The sequence below is a fragment of the Ursus arctos genome, unplaced genomic scaffold (assembly GCF_023065955.2).
Source record: "Ursus arctos isolate Adak ecotype North America unplaced genomic scaffold, UrsArc2.0 scaffold_11, whole genome shotgun sequence".
In the NCBI taxonomy this organism is placed as follows: domain Eukaryota; kingdom Metazoa; phylum Chordata; class Mammalia; order Carnivora; family Ursidae; genus Ursus; species Ursus arctos.
This window is the reverse complement of record NW_026622775.1, coordinates 29133105-29151046: the sequence shown is the minus strand read 5'-3', so window position 1 is coordinate 29151046 and position 17942 is coordinate 29133105. Positions and strand designations below refer to the sequence as shown.

Genomic DNA, 17942 nt, shown 5'->3' with positions numbered 1-17942 from the left:
TGGCATATAGCTGTTGATAAAAGTTTCTAATAATCCTTCCAATTTCATTGGTGTTGGTTGTGACCTCTCCCTTTTCATTCATACTTTTATTAATTTGGGTCCTTTCTCTATTCTTTTGGATAAGTCTTGCCAGAGGTCTGTCAATTCTATTGATTCTCTCAAAGAACCAGCTTCTAGTTCTGTTGATCTGCTCTACTGTACTCCTGGTTTCTAATTCATTGATTTCTGCTCTAATCTTGGTCAACTGCTTCCTCGTGCGTGCATTAGGCCTGTCCCTCTGTTGCTGTTCCAGCTTCTTGAGGTGAGAATATAAAAACTGCATTTTAGATTTTTCTATTCTTTTGAGTGAGGCTTGGATGGCTATGTATTTCCCCCTTAGGACTGCCTTTGCAGTATCCCAAAAGTTTTGAACCATTGTGTTTTAATTCTCGTTGGTCTCCATAAATTGTTTAAATTGATTTTTGATTTCCTGGTTTATCGAGTCATTCCTGAGCAGGATGGTTCTTAGTCTCCAAGTGTTTGAGTTTCTTCCAAATTTTTCCTTGTGGTTGAGTTCCAATTTCAGAGCGTTGTGGTCTGAGAATATGCAGGGAATAATTTCAGTCTTTTGGTATCGATTGAGACCTGTTTTGTGACCCAGAACATGGTCTGTTCTTGAGAATGTTCCATGGGCATTAGAATAGAATGAGTATTCTTTGGTTCTGGGGTGTAGTGTTCTATATATATCTTTGAGGTCCAGCTCGTCAAGTATGTCATTCAAAGGTCTTGTTTCTTTGCCAATTTCTTGCTTAAGTGATCTGTCTATTGCTGATAGTGGAGTGTTGAAATCCCCTACTATTAGTGTATTTTTATCTATATGTCTCTTTATTGTGGTAAAGAGTTGACTTGTGTATCTTGCTGTTCCCCTGTTGGGGGCATATATATTTATAATTGTCATATCCACTTGTTGGATACATCCTTTAAGAATAATATAGTGCCCTTCTGTGTCTCTAACTATCGTCTTTAGTTTAAAGTCCAATCTGTCTGATATGAGAATTGCTACCCCAGCTTTCTTTTGAGGTCCATTGGCATGAAAGATGGTATTCCATCCCTTTATTTTCAGTCTGAATGTATCTTTAGGTTCAAAATGAGTCTCTTGTAGACAGCAAAGGGATAGGTCATTTCTTTTTATCCAATCTGCAACCCTGTGGCATTTATGGGAACATTTAGGCCATTTACATTGAGACTGATTATTGAGAGATATGATTTTAATGATGCCATGTTGCCAGTAAAGTCTTTGTTTCTATCGGTTGTGACTTTCTGTTCTGTATCACTCTTGGGGCCTTTTTACTTTTATAGAACCCCCCTTAATATCTCCTGTAGAGCTGGTTTCGTGGTTATGAAATTGGTCAGTGTCTGGCGATTCTGGAAGATCTTTATTCCTCCATGAATTCTGAATGACAGCCTTGCTGGATAAAGGATCCTTGGCTGCATGTTTTTCTCTGAAAGAGCTTTAAAAATGTCCCCCCAACCCTTTCTCTCATTCCAGGTCTGTGTAGACAGGTCTGACGTAATTCTGATACCTTTTCCTTGGTACGTGAGAAATTTCTTTGCCCTGGCCGCTTTCAATACTGTATCCTTGGATCTAATATTTGCGAAATGCACTATGACGTGACGTGGTATAGGTTTGTTGTGGTTGAGCTTAGGAGGGGTCCTCTCTGCCTCTTGGACACGAATGTTTGTTTCCCTCGCTAGATTAGGGAAGTTTTCAGCTACAATTTGTTCAAATATCTCTTCTAGACCTCTGTTTTTCTCCACCCCCTCAGGGATGCCGATGATTCTGATATTGGAACATTTCATTGAGTCTGTAATCTCCCGTAATTACATTCCTGAGCGTGGATTTTTTTGAGTCCAGATTCTATTTTAGCTTTTTCTTCTACTAACCCATCCTCCAATTCACTGATACGTTGTTCTGCCTCATTCACCCTGGCCGTCAGAGCTTCTTGTTTTGACTGCATTTGGCTCATAGAATTTTTAATTTCTGTCCAATTCGCTCTCATTTCTGCTCTTAGAGATTTTATATTCTCATTAACATTTTTGTTAATATTTTTTTCAAGTCTACACATCATCTTGACCATTGTTACTCTGAATTCCATTTCTGATAATTAGGTTAGATCCATATCCATTAGTTCTGTGGCAGAGGCCACAGACTCATTGTCTTTTCTTTGCTGGGGGGGATTTCTCCTTCTCGTCATTCTGATGAGGAGAGGTTGCAGGGTTGTCCAGAGCCCAAATTATTGATCGGGACCCAGGCCGTGTGCCCTTGTTTTATAGGGACCTTAGGGATGTGGGCTTCTTGATTTTTCAGCCTGCCTTCTGGGGGAGGGGCCTGCCGCGCCGATACTCAGGCCACCCTATTTGGGTAGAGTCTCCGTGTCCCCTGCGAGGGGGGATGGGGATGGGCACACTGTGAGCCTGTATTTCCAGGCTTTTGTTCTCTGGCGGCTTTCCCTGGCGGCTTGCTGTGCCTCTTCTAAGAGTCAGAGCAGCAGTGGCTGAATCTCAGCCTCTGTCTCAGAACAGAGGGATCGCGGACCATTCTGCACTGATGTTCTGGCCACGTTAACTCCATTACTGTTGGTGCTGCTCAACCCTGCAGCGTCCCGGGATGTGCGCCCCACACCCAGCGTCCCAGCCCTCACTTCCAGGGCCGGCGCGTCTCTGTTCTTTGTGTTTCTGACGCCCCCAGCCGCCAGCCGTCCCGCGCGCTCTGGAGCCCCCGGTCTCAGTCTGGATCCAGTGAGCGCACCGTAGCTCCATTTTCAGTCTGGTGGCGCGCGCACCCAGCTCACGGTCTCAGTCTGCTGTCTCGCGGGTGCCGGTCCCCGAGTCCGCCCGCTCCCCGTGCAGGTGGCTACCGCTTCCCAGCGCCCGAACACAGCGGCTCCCTCCCCCTTCCATTTGTCTTCCCATATCTGTGCCCAGTTTCACGCTCCCCGCTTCGTACCTCAATACTCAGCGCTGGAGATGTTCATTTGTGGAGATCCAGATGCATCTTCCTGCGTCTCAGGCTGACTCCGTGAGTGTTCAGGCTGGTCAGGTACCTATCCAGCTCGACTCAGGGGACCGGCTGAAAAAGGGGTCCCCTACTCCTCCGCCATCTTAACTCAGAGCCAATCGATATTCTATATTCTGTGTGGGACAGTCACATAAATCTATACATGTACTGTCCACACTAGAGTTGCCAATGCTCTTGGGTCAAAGCCGCGTGCCTCTGACAATCATAGAGACGAAACACCAGCAGAGAAAAACCTCCACCTCCACCCCTCCTCTAGGATTTTGAGGGATTCCTGTCTCACATCTGGGTCTTTCCTCCATTTTGAGTCCTTTTTGTGTATGGTGTAAAGAAATGGTCCAGTTTCATTCTTCTACATGGGGCTGCTGTGACTCCAATTTGAACCCTGTATTTCTGACTATAAATTTTGGAAATTTCCTTCAATCTTCACTTCCCTATATCGTTTGATTTCAAGCTTGCTCTTTCAAAATAATATGTAATAACTCACATTTAATGAATGTAAATTGTGTGTTGGATGCTCTTCTAAGTGCACTATCTATATCAGTCAGTTCATTTAATTTTTATTACCTCTTGTTGTGGGAAGTGCTATAATTAGGCCTGTTTGCATAAACTGAGGTCCAGTGAGATTGAATAATTTGCCTGAGGTTAACACAGCTAAGTACTTAGTAGAAATGGGATTTGAACCCAGGCAGATAGCTAGAGAACCCAGTCTCTTAATCATGAAGGTCCTGTGTCTCTTCTCTAGCAAGCCCTCCATTCTCTCCTCATTTGTGTTAATTTTGCCTGATTGGCTCACTCCTTGTAGTTGGTTGAACTTCCATTACAAACAGTATCTGGGTTGACTTGTCCTATGTCTAGAGAAAACTGGAAAGTGGCCCATTTTCTCTAGATATTAAGTTCTGAAAAGAGACCATATACTGATTTTTTCAGAGATTTCATAAGTTTGCACACACAGATGTAGACACTTGCAAAATTGTTTGATTCTTTAGGCCAATCTGTTCTTTGCTGCTGTGTTAATGGAAATAAATGGTTGGTACTGAATTTTACAGTCCACTTGCGCACAGAAGCATGGTGTAGATTCAGCCCACATCAACTATTCTTGGGCTCACTTTTATTGCTTTCCTTGGAAATGCCTCCAGTGTTTTACAACTATTATACACTGTGATATTCAGAACTGACCAGAGCTTTCTAGGTGAAATTCTGTTCAGTATCATGATTCCTCTGAGCTTACAGCAAAATTACATTAGGTGCTTTTTTTTTTTCTTTCATCCTTCTGTTTCTGTATTGTAATGCAAGCCCATATATCATCTGCTATCCATTCTTTCCCAGGTCTTTTTTGGTCATTACTGCCTTCCAGGTGTTTTGGGTTATTTTACTTAAGATAAATTAAGTTTGCTTTGTCTGCAGCAGGGTATTGTTTTGCTATTTTCTTTCTCTTTCCTCAGGATGACTTCCAAATTCAGAATCATTTTTAAATAGGTGTTCTGATTACCTTTTTTCACATCATAAAGAAATGGAACATAGAATATTAACTATGATTGATTTATTAGTATAGGTACCTTTTATTTGGTTTTGGCCAGTAAATACTTTTCATTTGTTTCTGAATAATTTGAATCACTCACTATTTTTTGTTTGTTTGTTTGTTTTGTTATCTGAGCACCTAGAATGTACATGGCATGTTACTATGAGGAATATAAACATGAATAAAGAGCCCACAGTTTCTCTGTCTCTCACCATATATGTGATCAAATTCTCAAGTTCTTCAAATGCTAACTGACACTAATGGCATTAAGCCTATGTCATAGCATTGTTATGAACACTAAATAAGATTAATTTGTGAAATCTTCTGGCATATATGAAGCTTGGTCAAATACCTACTACTCTTTGAATATCAATGCAACAGGCACTTTATATGCATAATCAATCTTTAAAATAATAGGTGAAGTTAATTTTGTCCCTGCTTTTACAGATAATATGTGTGAGGTTAACTACTTTGCCTAAGGTCACTTACCTAGTGAGTAACTGGGTGAAGATCTGGACCTCTATCTATCTGACTGTAGAGCATATAGAGATTTACTGAGGTGGCCCTCCTCACCATTTAATGAATAGCATAAAAATCTATTACATAACAAGAAAGGGTAAGTGCTATAATCCAAGTATAAACATAGTACTACTTGGGTAAGAGCAAAATGAGATTGTTCAGTTAGTAGTTCATGGAAAGATTTGTGACATTTTCTCTGGGCATTGGCTGAAAAATAGAATTTGGATGTGAGATGAGAAGAGATGAATTCCTGGCATAAGAGCCAATATTAGTAGTTACAAAGTGATGGAAGTGATGGGTCATTGATGGGCAATAGCTTCTGATGTTTTTTGACTAGGATTTAAAAGAGTAACAGGAAATTAAATTGCAAGGATTGAGTGGGGCTAGAGGGAGGAGAATTGGAATGGTGGATAAAGAAATTTGAATTTACTCAACAGGCAATGGGAAGTCATGGAAGGTTTTTAAGGGATGAGCAAAATGAGTTTAGCAATGTTTCAAGGAGATTTATCGTGGCAAAATGTGAAATGGATTAAAAATAAGAGAGACTAAAGACAAGGGACTTTGTTGTGGTGCCATTTCAATACTACAATTCAGAGGTAAGTAATGATCCGAAAGAGGGTATTCCAAATTCTAATTTGGAACGAAGGAGGGAAGGGAAATAAAATATAAATATATGTCATTAGAGTTATTGGATTTGACAAGCAAATGTCTGAAGAAGAAGATGAAGGAGTAAAGAAAGTTTAGGAATTGCTTGGGTGTGTGGTGCTTCCATTAGAAATGAAATGGGTGCATTTGGTTTTAGACACATTGAGTATGAAGACATGGTGGGTTTTACTACCAAATATGGATGTGATGTGCAGCAGTGTTTTGGGAACATAGATCTAGAACTTAGGGGAGATATTAGAATTGGTGATGAGAACTGGAGCTATAGAAATGGATAAAATTTCAGAAGTAAAGATTATAGGAACAAAAAGAAAGGAAACCAAGTCAGATCTCAGAGTAGTTTATAACTCTGAAAAGCAGTTCAAGAAGATATTTGTTGAGTGTGTACTATGGACCTGACTTTGTGTTATATACTTTTCCATATATTGTGAATACTGTATTATTCCAGTATCAAGTTTTATGTTAGGTAAAACGAATTTATGGCAAAAAGTCAGAACAATACTTGGGTTTATGTATATGGGGTAGAAATTGACTGGAGAATGGTATAAGGGAACCAGCTGGGTTGATGGATAGTGGGTTTGGTTACTTGGGGGTATGCATGTCTCACAACATCTCAAATGGTAAATGTAAGATGTCTATATTTCACATAACATAAAATTTTAACTTCAAAAAAACAAAATAAAAAAATTGTATTGAAAGGTTTTAGGGTGTTGGATATTAGTATCTACAACTTACTTTGAAATGCATCGAAAAACAAGCTGGATTCATGGAATAGCTGGATAGATATATAATAAGGCAATTCTAAAAAAATATAAACAACTGTAGGTCCTAGATGGTAAATATATAGGTGAATACCATATAATTCTTTCAACTTTATTGAAGATTTGAAAGTTTTTATAACAAAATGTTGGTTTAAAAAAAAGACTATAAAGGTAATGTAGCTACTATGTAGTTCACGTAGTCATTCCCTCAGCAAATTAAATGCTTACCATGTGCCAGGCCCTTGTTTTATGAGTATTTCCTTAAAAACCAGAATCTCTACTAATGGAGAGATTGGCAGTTTTTCATATTACTTGAGCTATGGAAGGAACTGTGTTCTATCTCAGTAAATTTCATGAATAGGTAAATTGAGCCAGATGGTAAAGGCTATGGAGATAAAAGATGGAATATATTTAAATAGGACAGAGGTCCTGAGGATAAGCCTGAAGCTTGTGATCTTACTGAAATCTTTGTTCGTAGGATGGCTTTGTAGTGTATTTGTTTATGGTGTATAGTCCAGAGATGAAGACAAAGTTTGTCTAAATAAACTACATGCTTATTAATTGATTCATAACTTGTTCAGTGTAAAACAAAATATTTGAACTATAGAGAGATCTTGACTTTTGCTAATATCTAGCTTTCACATTTGCAAACCTAATTTCACTCCGTAAAAAAGAAACAATCCATAAAAACAAAGCATTTTGCAATAAAGTATCTTCTATTAAGTTCAAAAGAATAAAAATCAATGATCTTTATGCTTAATCTGATTCACTTGAGATCCCACTGAAAGTAAATATAAATAATTGAAAATAATATGGAATAAGGTAGTATTTTCTTCAGAAGGTAGTACTATCTTTGAGAGATATCAATTAGTTTTGGGAATATACAAAGTTTTGCAAATCTGATAGTATTTCTGTATTAAGCAATGTGATTGGTTTTCACAGTATTAATTCAATGGAATGATATAAATTTGTCTTTATGTATTAAATAAATCACTTATAAATTATTTGATATCTTGAAGTAGGTAAGTTTGGGTTTTAATGATATAATGTGTGTACATTTTCAATTAATATTAACTTTTTACCTTCCTTTCCAAGCAGTTTTGAGTGTATTTAATTATTCTGACACTGATCTATGGACACTGATTGATTTAGCATCTTAAATCTTGCTACAGATAGAGAGGTTTTATTGGAGAAATATCTAAGCACAAGGCTGAGGGTCACTGGGCTTTATGTTTGTTGCTAATTAGACATGTGATCTTGCACAAAGCACTTTACGTCTCCAGGCTTCATTTTCCTTATTTGAAATCGAGTTTGGACAGTCGACTAATGTATTCTATGATTTTTCAAAATTTTGCTAAAGAATCTAGGGTAAATTTAAGTATAAATTTGGAGTAATTGTACTTTTACTATGCTATTTCCTTCCTTCCTTCCTTCCTACCTTCCTTCCTTCCTTCGTTCTCTCCTTCCACATGGCATGTTTTCCTAGGTGTGTAACTGGAATGGGGGGAGGACAATTTCCACTTATTTCACACAAGTTTAAGTAATGACTATGTAAAAATATGTCTATATGTAAATAATGCCATGTAGGCTTAGTTATTATAAGAACAACTAATATTTATTTACTGCTTGCTGTATTTCTCACTATTTTTGTTATTTTATATAGCAGTTTATTTAATTCTAGCAGTCTTATGAAGTATATACTATTGTTATTGGCATTTTGTAGATGAGGGAATCTAAGGCAAACATATTTAAGTATCTTGCCCAAGATTACATAGCTACTAAGCGGAGGATCCAAGATTTAATTCAGATGGTCTATGTTCAGAGCTTTGATCTTAACTGCCTCTCTAATGACTATCATTATCTATGTTTACTTTAATGTCTATCAATCAATCCATCAATCTTTTACATAATATGATAGCAGAAGTTTAGGTTTTCTTGGTACAAGAAATTAAAAGTAAATTCTTAAATCATGAGAATTTTTCATTAAATTTTATTAAATTTTGACTAGATACCAAATATTTTAAAATATGTGTAAGACATAGGCTAGAAGGACTAAAATTTTAAAAATGATAATGTGAAGTATTAGTGAGGATGTTGAGTAATTAGAACTCATACACTGGTTGTAGGAATAGAAGTTGGTATAATTCATAAAACTTTCCCTAATATTTACTAATGCTAGATATGTATTTATCCTATGAACCAACAAGGTATATGCCTTTGCTCAGATACATTTCTGTCAGAAATATGTACTTCTGTGTGAACAGAAACGTCTATGGCAGCACTATTTCTAAGAGCCAAACACTGGAAGAAATACACGTTTATCAACAGTAGAAATGATAAATTGCAGCATTTTTAGATTATTAAAAAATCAGAATGAACAAACAGGAATTGTAAGTAGCAACACGGGGGGATCTTATAGACATATTGTGCAAAAGAAACCAGACACAAGACTACTTAATTCATAAATCCATGCATGTGAATTTCAGCAACAGACAACGCTAGTCTGTGGTGTTCGTAGTCCCCATAGTTTACCTTTGGAGGGTGATGCCTGGAAGGCAGCAAAAGGAAGCTTTTGGGTTCTTATAAATTTCCGTATCCCAATATAGATGCTGGTTACACAGATGTGTTCACTTGGTGATAATGCATTAAGCTCTTCACTTAATATTTATGCAATTTTCTGTATGTATGTTGAAGTTTAATAGAAAGCTTTCATTACAAAAATAATCACAGGGCTAAAAGAATACCCGTCCAATGCACTCCCATGAACCCACCCCTCATTGTAAGAATACCATTACCTTCGATGTTCTGTCTACTCCTTTCCCCCTTTATTTTAATTCTTATCTATCTTTCTTTTCTTTTCTTTTTTTCCTGCAAAATGCTTTATTGTTTTCATTTGGTTCCTGGCTTGGAAAAGGCCTCCAGCGTGGTTAAAAAGCTGCCCAGTGGCTTCAGGGAGAGGCGTAAGCAGAAACCCTGGCACAAAGACCTCTGGGCTGTGAAAGCCCCTAGCCGTGATTGAAGATGAGCTTTTCCAAGAGGTACTTGCCCAGCCCAGCCTGGAGACCAACCAGCTTGGGACGTCAGTCAGGTGGTTGCCATCTTCTTGATGAGCTTCACCTCCGTATCCAGGAAGTGGTTCTCCAGGAAGTCGCAGACATACGGGTCTGGAACGCTGAGCGGGCAGATACAAAATGGCCCAGCCCAGGGTCTTCTCCAGTACCGTAGTAGCTTCCATGGCATCCAGCGTTTCACCTCACTCATCTTAGGACAGCTTCTGCATATCTTGGGCATGGTGCCGACCGCTGGTTTTGTGTCCTGAAGAGATGCTGGTGCGTGGAGCTTTTCCTCAGGGAAGTCACAGAAAAGAGCCCCATACCCTCCAGAGCCACATTGTCACGGTGGAAGTAGCAGCCCAGAGAGAGGTAAGTGTAGGAGGCGGCAGATACATGCTGACCAAGCGGTTGACAGTGGCCTCCACCCGGGTGGAATAATTGTGAGGAATGTGGGAGGTCACGGTTGGTGGGTAGTAAGTAACTCAGGTCCAAATACCTTGTTGGCTGGTCTCAGAGGCCGGGGATGGCTGAGAAGATGTTTCTGAAGGTTGCAACTGGAAAAGAAACTGGGAGGTGGTCTGAGGCTGGAAGAAGAGGCATCCCTGGATCTATTCCATCCAAACATGGTTGAAGCAAGAGACAGATCTGCAGGATTGCCAGCCATACGACTTAAAACTTTTATCTCGAATTGACATTTATTTTTCCCTTTATTAATAGTTTATCTTATACATGATTATTTTAAAGATCATGTATTTAAGTATTTTATATCATATATTTTTAATTTTAATTCCAGTATAGTTGACATAATATTATATTAGTTTCAGGTGTACAAAAGTGATTCAAGAATTCTATACATTACTCAGTGCTCATCTTAACAAGTATACTCTTAATCTCCTTCACCTGTTTTTCTTAACGTTGTTTTTAATTCTAGGTAACGTATAGTGTTAAATTAGATTCAGCTGTACAATATAGTGACTTACCAATTCCACATATTACTCAGTGCTCATTGAGATAAGTGTGTTCTTAATCCCCTTCACATGTTTCACCCATCCCCCCACCAACTTCCCCTCTGGTAACGATCTGTTTGTTGTCTGTAGTTAAGAGCCTTTTTTGGTTTTTCTCTTTTTCCCCTTTTTTCATTTGTTTTTTCTCTTTTTCCCCTTTTTTCATTTGTTTTGTTTCTTAAATTGCACATATGAGTGAAATCATCTATTTGTCTTTCTCTGACTGACTCCTTTTGCTTAGCATTATACTCACAAGCTTCATCCATGTTGTTGCAAATGACAAGATTTTATTATTTTTAGGACTGAATAATATTCCGTTGTATATACATACCACTTCTTTATTCATTCATCTACTGATGGACACTTGGGCTGCTTCCATAGTTTGGCTATTGTAACTGATGCTGCAGTAAACACAGTTGTGCATGTATCCCTTTAAATTAGTGTTTTTGTATTCTTTGCATAAATACCCAGGTAGGATGATTACTGGATCATAGGGTAGTTCTATTTTCAACTTTTTGAGGAATCCCCATACTGTTTTCCACAGTGGCTGTACCAGTTTGTCTTCCCACCAACAGTGGAAGAGGGTTCCTTTTTCTCTGCATCCTCACCAACACCTGTTGTTTCTTGTGTTTTTGATTTTAGCCATTCTGGCAGGTGTGAGAGCATATCTCATGGTAGTTTTGATTTGCATTTCCCTGATGGTGAGTGATGATGAACATCTCCATGTGTCTGTTGGTCATGTGGATGTCTTCTTTGGAAAACTGTTCACGTCTTCTGCCCATTTTTAAATTGGATTATTTGCTTTTTGGGTGTTGAGTTGTATCAGTTCTGTGTATATTTTTTGGATACTCATCAGCTATGTCATTTGCAACTATCTTCTCCCATTCTGTAGGTTGTCTTTTAGTTTTGTTGTGGCTTTCTCTGTGAAGAAGCTTTTTATTTTGATGTGGTTCCAATAATTTATTCCCTTGCCTCAGGAGACATATCTATAATAAAGTTGTTACGGCCAATTTCAGGAGAACCCATGTTCTCTTCTAGGATTTTTATGGTTTCAGGTCTCACATTTAGGTCCTTAACTCATTTTGAGTTTATTTTTGTGTACAGTGTAAGAAAGTGGTCCAGTTTCATTCTTTTGCATGTTGGTGTCCAGTTTTCCTGACACCATTTGTTGAAGAGATTATCTTTTTCCTATTGCATATTCTTGCCTTTTTGTCCAAGATTAATTGACCATATAATTGTAGGCTTGTTTCTGTGTTTTCTATTCTGTTCCATTTATCTATTTTTGTATAGTATTTTTCTGTTTTGATTACTACAGCTTTGTAATCTAACTTTAAATCTGAAATTATACAGCTGTGTTTTTCTTTTTCAAGATTGCTTTGGCTATTCAGGGACTTTTAAGGTTCCATACAAATTTTAGGATTATTTGTTCTAGTTCTGTGAAAAATGCTTTGGGTATTTTGATAGGGGTTGCATTAAGTCTGTAGCTTGCTTCGTGTATTATGGACATTTCAGCAATATTTGTTCTTCTAATCCATAAGCATGGTCTGTCTTTCCATTTCTTTACATCATTTTCAATTTCTTTCACCAGTATTTTATAGTTTTCAGAGTACAGGTCTTTCACCTCCTTGGTTAAATTTATTCTTAGGTATTTTATTGTTTTTGGTGAAATTGTAAATGGGATTGCTTTCTTAATTTCTTTTTCTCCTACTTCATTATTAGTGTATAGAAATGCAGTGGATTTCTGTGCATTGATTTTGTATCCTGCAATTTTACTGAATTCATTTATCAGTTCCAGCAGTTTTTTGGTGGAGTCTTATGGGCTTTCTATATATAATATCATGTCATCTGCAAATAGTTTAGGATTTACTTCTTCCTTACTGATTTGGATGCCTTCTGTTTCTTTTTGTTGTCTGATTGCTGTGGCTAGGACTTCAGGTATATGTTGAATAGAATGGCAAGAGTGGGTATCCTTGTCTTTGTTCTTGATCTCGGGAAAAGCACTTTTTTTTTTTCCATTGAGAATAATATTAGCTGTGGTGTTTCATATATAGCCTTTATTATGTTGTGGTATGTTTTCTCTAACCTATTTTGTTGAGGGTTTTTATCATGAATAGATATTGTACTTTGTCAAATGCTTTTTCTGTATCTATTGAAATGACACATTTTTTTTGATCGTATGATTTTTATCCTTTCTCTTGTTGACGTGATGTATTGTGTTGATTGGTTTGCAAATATTGAACCATTCTTGTATCCTGTGAATAAATCCCACTTGGTCCTGGTGAATGATTTTTTTTAATGTATTGTTGGATTCAGTTTGCTAATAATTCGTTGAGGATTTTTCATCTATGTTCATCAGAAATGTTGGTTGTAGTTCTCATTTTTGTAGTGTCTTTATCTGGCTTTCATGTCAGGGTAACGCTAGCTTTATAGAAGAATTTGAAAGCTTTCCTTCCTCTTCTATTTTTGGAATAGTTTGAGAAGAATAGGTATTAACTCTTCTTTAATGTTTGGTAGAATTCACCTGTGAAACTGTCTGGTCCTGGGCTTTTGTTTATTGGGAATTATTTTTTTATTACTGTTTCAATTTCATCCTGGTAATTGGTCTGTTCAAATTTTCTATCTTTTCTGATAAAGTTTTGGGAAGTTACATGTTTTTAGGAATTTATCCATTTATTCTAGGTTGTCTACTTTTTTGGCATATTCTTTTCATAATATTCTCTTACAATCCTATTTCTGTGATGTTGGTTGTTATTTCTCCTCTTTCATTTCGATTTTGAGTCCTCTTCCCCCCCCTTTTTTTTTCTTTTTGATGAGTCTCGCTAAAGTTTTATCAATTTTGTTGATCTTTGCAAAGACCAGGTCTTGGGTTCATTGATCTGTACTATTGTTTTTGTTGTTGTTTTGTTGTTGTTGTTTCTATTTCATATATTTTGCTATACTCTTTATTATTTCCTTCCCTCTCCTGGTTTGGGGCTTTGTTTGTTCTTCTTTATCTAGCTAATTTAGGTGTAGGGTTAAGTTGTTTATTTGAATTTTTCTTGCTTCTTGAGGTAGTCCTCTATTGCTATAAACTTCCCATTTATTTATTTATTTATTTATTTACGAGGTGGGGGCAGAGGGAGAGAAAATCTTAAGCAGGCTCCTCTGCCCTGCGCAGAGCCCAACATGGGGCTCTGTCTCACAACCCTGATATCATGACCTGAGCCAAAATCAATAGTCAGAGGGTTAAGCAACTGAGCCATTCAGGTGCTCCTAAATTACCCTCTTAGAACAGCTTTTGCTGCATCCCAAAGATTTTGGACCAGTGTGTTTTCTTTTCATTTGTCTCCATGTAGTTTTTGATTTTCTCTTTGATTTCTTGGTTGACCCATTCATTGTTTAGTAGTATGTTATTTAACCTCTATGAATTTTTTTTCCCCAGGTTTTTTCTTGTGGTTAATCTCCAGTTTCACAGCATTGTGGTTGGAAAAGATGCAGGTATGACTTTGAAATTTTTAAATTTGTTGAGACTTTTTCGTGGTCTAATATATGATCTCTTCTGGAGAATGTTCCATGTGCATTGAAAGAAGGTGCGCTCTGCTATTTTAGGATGGACTGTTCTGAATATATCTTAAATCCATCTTGTCCAATGTGTAAATTAAAGCCACTGCTTCTTTGTTGATTTTCTGTTTGAATGATCTATCCATTGATGTTAAGAGGGGTGTTAAAGTCCCCTACTATTATTTTATTACTACTGATTGCTTTCTTATATTTTTTATTAGATCCTTTATATATTTAGGTGCTCCCATGTTGGGTGCATAAATATTTACAATGGTTATATCTTCTTGTTGGATTGTTCCCTTTATGATTACACTGTGTCTTTAGTTGTCTCTTATTACAGTCTTTGTTTTAAAGTCCATTTTGTCTGATATAAATATTTCTACCCCAGCTTTCTTTTCACCTCTATTTGCATGATAAATGCTTTTCCATCCTCTCACTTTCAACCTGTATTTGTCTTTACATCTGAAATGAATCTCTTGTAGGCAGCATATAAATGAGTCTTGCTTTTTTATCTATTTTGTCATGCTATGTCTTTTGATTGGAACATTGAGTCCATTTACATTCAACATAATTAATGAGAGATATGTACTTATTGCCATTTTGTTACTTGTTTTATGGTTGTTTTTGTAGTTCTTTTCTGTTCCTTTCTTCTTTTGCTTTCTTCTGTCATGGTTTGTTGGCTTTCTTTAGATATACTTGGATTCTTTTCTCTTTATTTTTGTATAGCTATTGCTGGTTTTTGATTTGTGTTTGCCTTTATGTTTGTATATAACATGTAATACATATAGCAGTCTATATTAAGTTGATGGTAGCTTAAGTTTAAACCCATTCTTTATGCCTCTTCCCCCAATTTTTTTAGTTGTACTTTAAATGCTTTTATTTTGTGAGTCCCTTTACTAGTATTTATAGATAGATATACTTATTTTACTACTTTTGTGTTTCCTACTTTTCTTACTCCTATTTATGGTCTTTCCTTTATACTCAAAAGAGTCTCCTTTAACATTTCTTGTAGACTTGGTTTAATGATCATGAATTCCTTTAACTTTTGTTTGTCTGAGAAGCTCTTTATTTCTCCTCCTATTCTGAATGATAGCCTTACTGAATAGACTATTCTTGGCTGCAGGGTTTGTTGTTGTTGTTGTTGTTTTTACTTTCAGCACTTTGAATATAGTATGCCACCCTCTTCTAGCCTATAAAGTTTCTGCTGAAAAATAAGCTGATGGCCTTGTGGTGTTTCCCTTGTGGGTAACTATTTTCTTTTCTCTTGTTACTTTGAAATTCTCTCTTTATCACTATATTTTGCCATTTTACTTATTTACTATGTGTCTTGGTGTGGACCTCCTTGGGTTGATTTTGTTGGGGGCTCTCTGTGTCTCCTGAATCTGGATTTCTGTTTCCTTCCCTAGATTTAGGCAATTTTCAGCTATTATTTCTTCAAATAAATTTTCTGCCCCCTTTTCTCTCTCTTCTTCTGGGATCCATATAATGTGAATGTTATTATGCTTGATGGTGTCATTGAGTTTCCTAAGTCTGTTTTCATTAATTAATTAATTATTATTATTATTATTTATTTCTCTCTCCTGTTCAGCTTGATTGCTTTAAATTATTCTGTCCTCCAGGTCACTAATCCATTCTTCTGCTTCCTCTAGTCTACTATTTATTTCGTCTAGTGAATTTTTAATTTCACTTATTGGGTTCTTCATCTCTGATTGGTTCCTCTTTATGTTTTCTGTCTGTTTACTAAGGGCTCACTGAGGTTCTCCACTCTTTTCTCAAGTCCAGTGAGTATCTTTGTGACCATTACTTTAAATTTTCTATCAGCATATTATCTTCATTTTGCTTAGGTCTCTTGCTGTGATTTTTATCCTCTTCTTTCATTTGGGACATATTCCTCTGTCTGCTCATTTTGTTGAATTCTCTGTGTTTGTTACTCTGTGTAAGGAAAGTCAGCTATGTCTCCTGCTCTTGAGAGTAGTAGGCTTATAAAGAAAAGGTGCTATAGTGCCCTGCGGTACAATGTCTCCTATTCACCAAAACCTGACACTTCAGAGGTGTCTTCTAGGTGTGTTGCCTGCATTGTGCTGTTGTGGCTGAGCTGCTTTCGCCTTCAGTCCAGTTTTGTGCAGTGGTTCTCTCTGCCTGTAGTGGATAGGGTTTCCCCATCTTTTGTTCATTTTCTGGGTTATTTACAGTGATGTGGCTGCTATCCAGATATCGAGACAAGGTGAGCTTAGGGTCTTCCTACTCCACCATCATCCCCAGAAGTGCACCTAAATCATATTTTAAGTATAAAATAATATATTTCAATATGGCTTAAAAATCATATATTTAAATACTTTGCGTTGGCTACTAACTAGATATGTGATCTTGCACAAAGCACTTATGTCCAGGGTATAGTTTTCTTATTTGAAATTGAGGAATTTGGGCACATGACTCCCTTGTAATTTTTTGATAAAGTGTCTCTTATTTATTCAATTTAGATATTAAATAAGTATTTGCTTATTTTGTACATAGTACTATGGATTGGGCTGAGGAAGATAGAAAAGCAGTATATAGCTATTCTCCACCATCCAGGTATTTTAATCCATTGGGAGGCAATAAGGCATACATCCGTAACAGGGTTGAGAAATAGTTTTCATTCTCTCATCTGCAAAAGGAAAAAATGAAACTAGATTATCTTCAAAAACATTTTCCAATTTAAAATTTAATCACTGAGTGTGTACTTAAGAGCTAAAAATTTTGTGATACAGAACTTAATTATGTAGGTCTATAAAGTATATGTTGAAACCATTAGGGAAGTTTTTATAGGAGAAGTAATTCTTAAGACTTGTTCTTAAGGATGCATGATATTTTGGAGCAGAGACAAAAATTATTCATGTGAAAGTATTCAGGGTGTCTGTACTTCACTTCACACTGGCATAGCACACAATGTCAATCCAGATAAGCAGAAGAGTCAAAGAGATTTATAATAAGAAGAATGCCCTATTAGGGATCAATATCAGAGGAAAGGCAGACAAATTTAGGTTAGATAGGATTGGGGGAAAGAGTCAATTTATGGGCTGAATTTGGAAAATGTTTTGGATTGGAACTTGGGAGTAAGGGAGAGAAAGAATTGGATAGTATTGCAAGTAGTGGAAATAGAGAGGGTTTTATCATGTTTTGCAATGTAATGCATATCTTTTGATCCTACATCTGCCTTCCTGTTTCTTGGTGGAAGATGGTTACAACTGAAACTGCTTTCATTTAAAATTTTCTGTCATTTGAAGGTTATGATGGATTGGGCTTTGCGAAGTCTTAGTTGTTTGTGGGTGATAGCTTTTACAGTCAAAACAAGATGAGGACAGGCTGGTTTGATTGCAGTGGTATTTACAATTAATTGATCATAGCCAGTTATGGATTTCTTTGTTCTTTCTCCACCTCCACTGCTTTATTTGACTAGCCTTAAAACAAAGAACAAAACAACAAAAAATACGGGGTGCCTGGGTGGCTCAGTCGTTAAGCGTCTTCCTTCAGCTCAGGGCGTGATCCTGGCGTTCTGGGATCGAGCCCCATGTCAGGCTCCTCCGCTGGGAGCCTGCTTCTTCCTCTCCCACTCCCCCTGCTTGTGTTCCCTCTCTCACTGGCTGTCTCTCTCTATGTCAAATAAATAAATAAAATCTTTAAAAAAAATACAAGATGTATACATTCTAGGAAGTGAATTTGAGAAAATAAGAAAAGGTGGGAGTCATAAATTATATTAATTAGAAAGTGATCAGACTTTCCTAGCAAGAGGTGATATTTTATATTGAGAACATTTGAGATACAAAGTTATTTAGGTACCTTGAC

At 36.9% G+C, this 17942-nt stretch overlaps 1 long non-coding RNA gene across 1 annotated transcript in view; it reads left to right on the top strand.

Annotated features, from left to right (window-relative positions):
- Nucleotides 1-14264, top strand: part of LOC130543341 (uncharacterized) — a 41255-nt gene extending 26991 nt beyond the window's left edge. The window contains exons 4-5 of the long non-coding RNA XR_008958636.1: nucleotides 9435-9942; nucleotides 13999-14264. This is a non-coding gene — a long non-coding RNA (uncharacterized LOC130543341). The remainder of the gene's footprint in view (nucleotides 1-9434; nucleotides 9943-13998) is intronic.
- Nucleotides 14265-17942: the final 3678 nt, after the last annotated feature.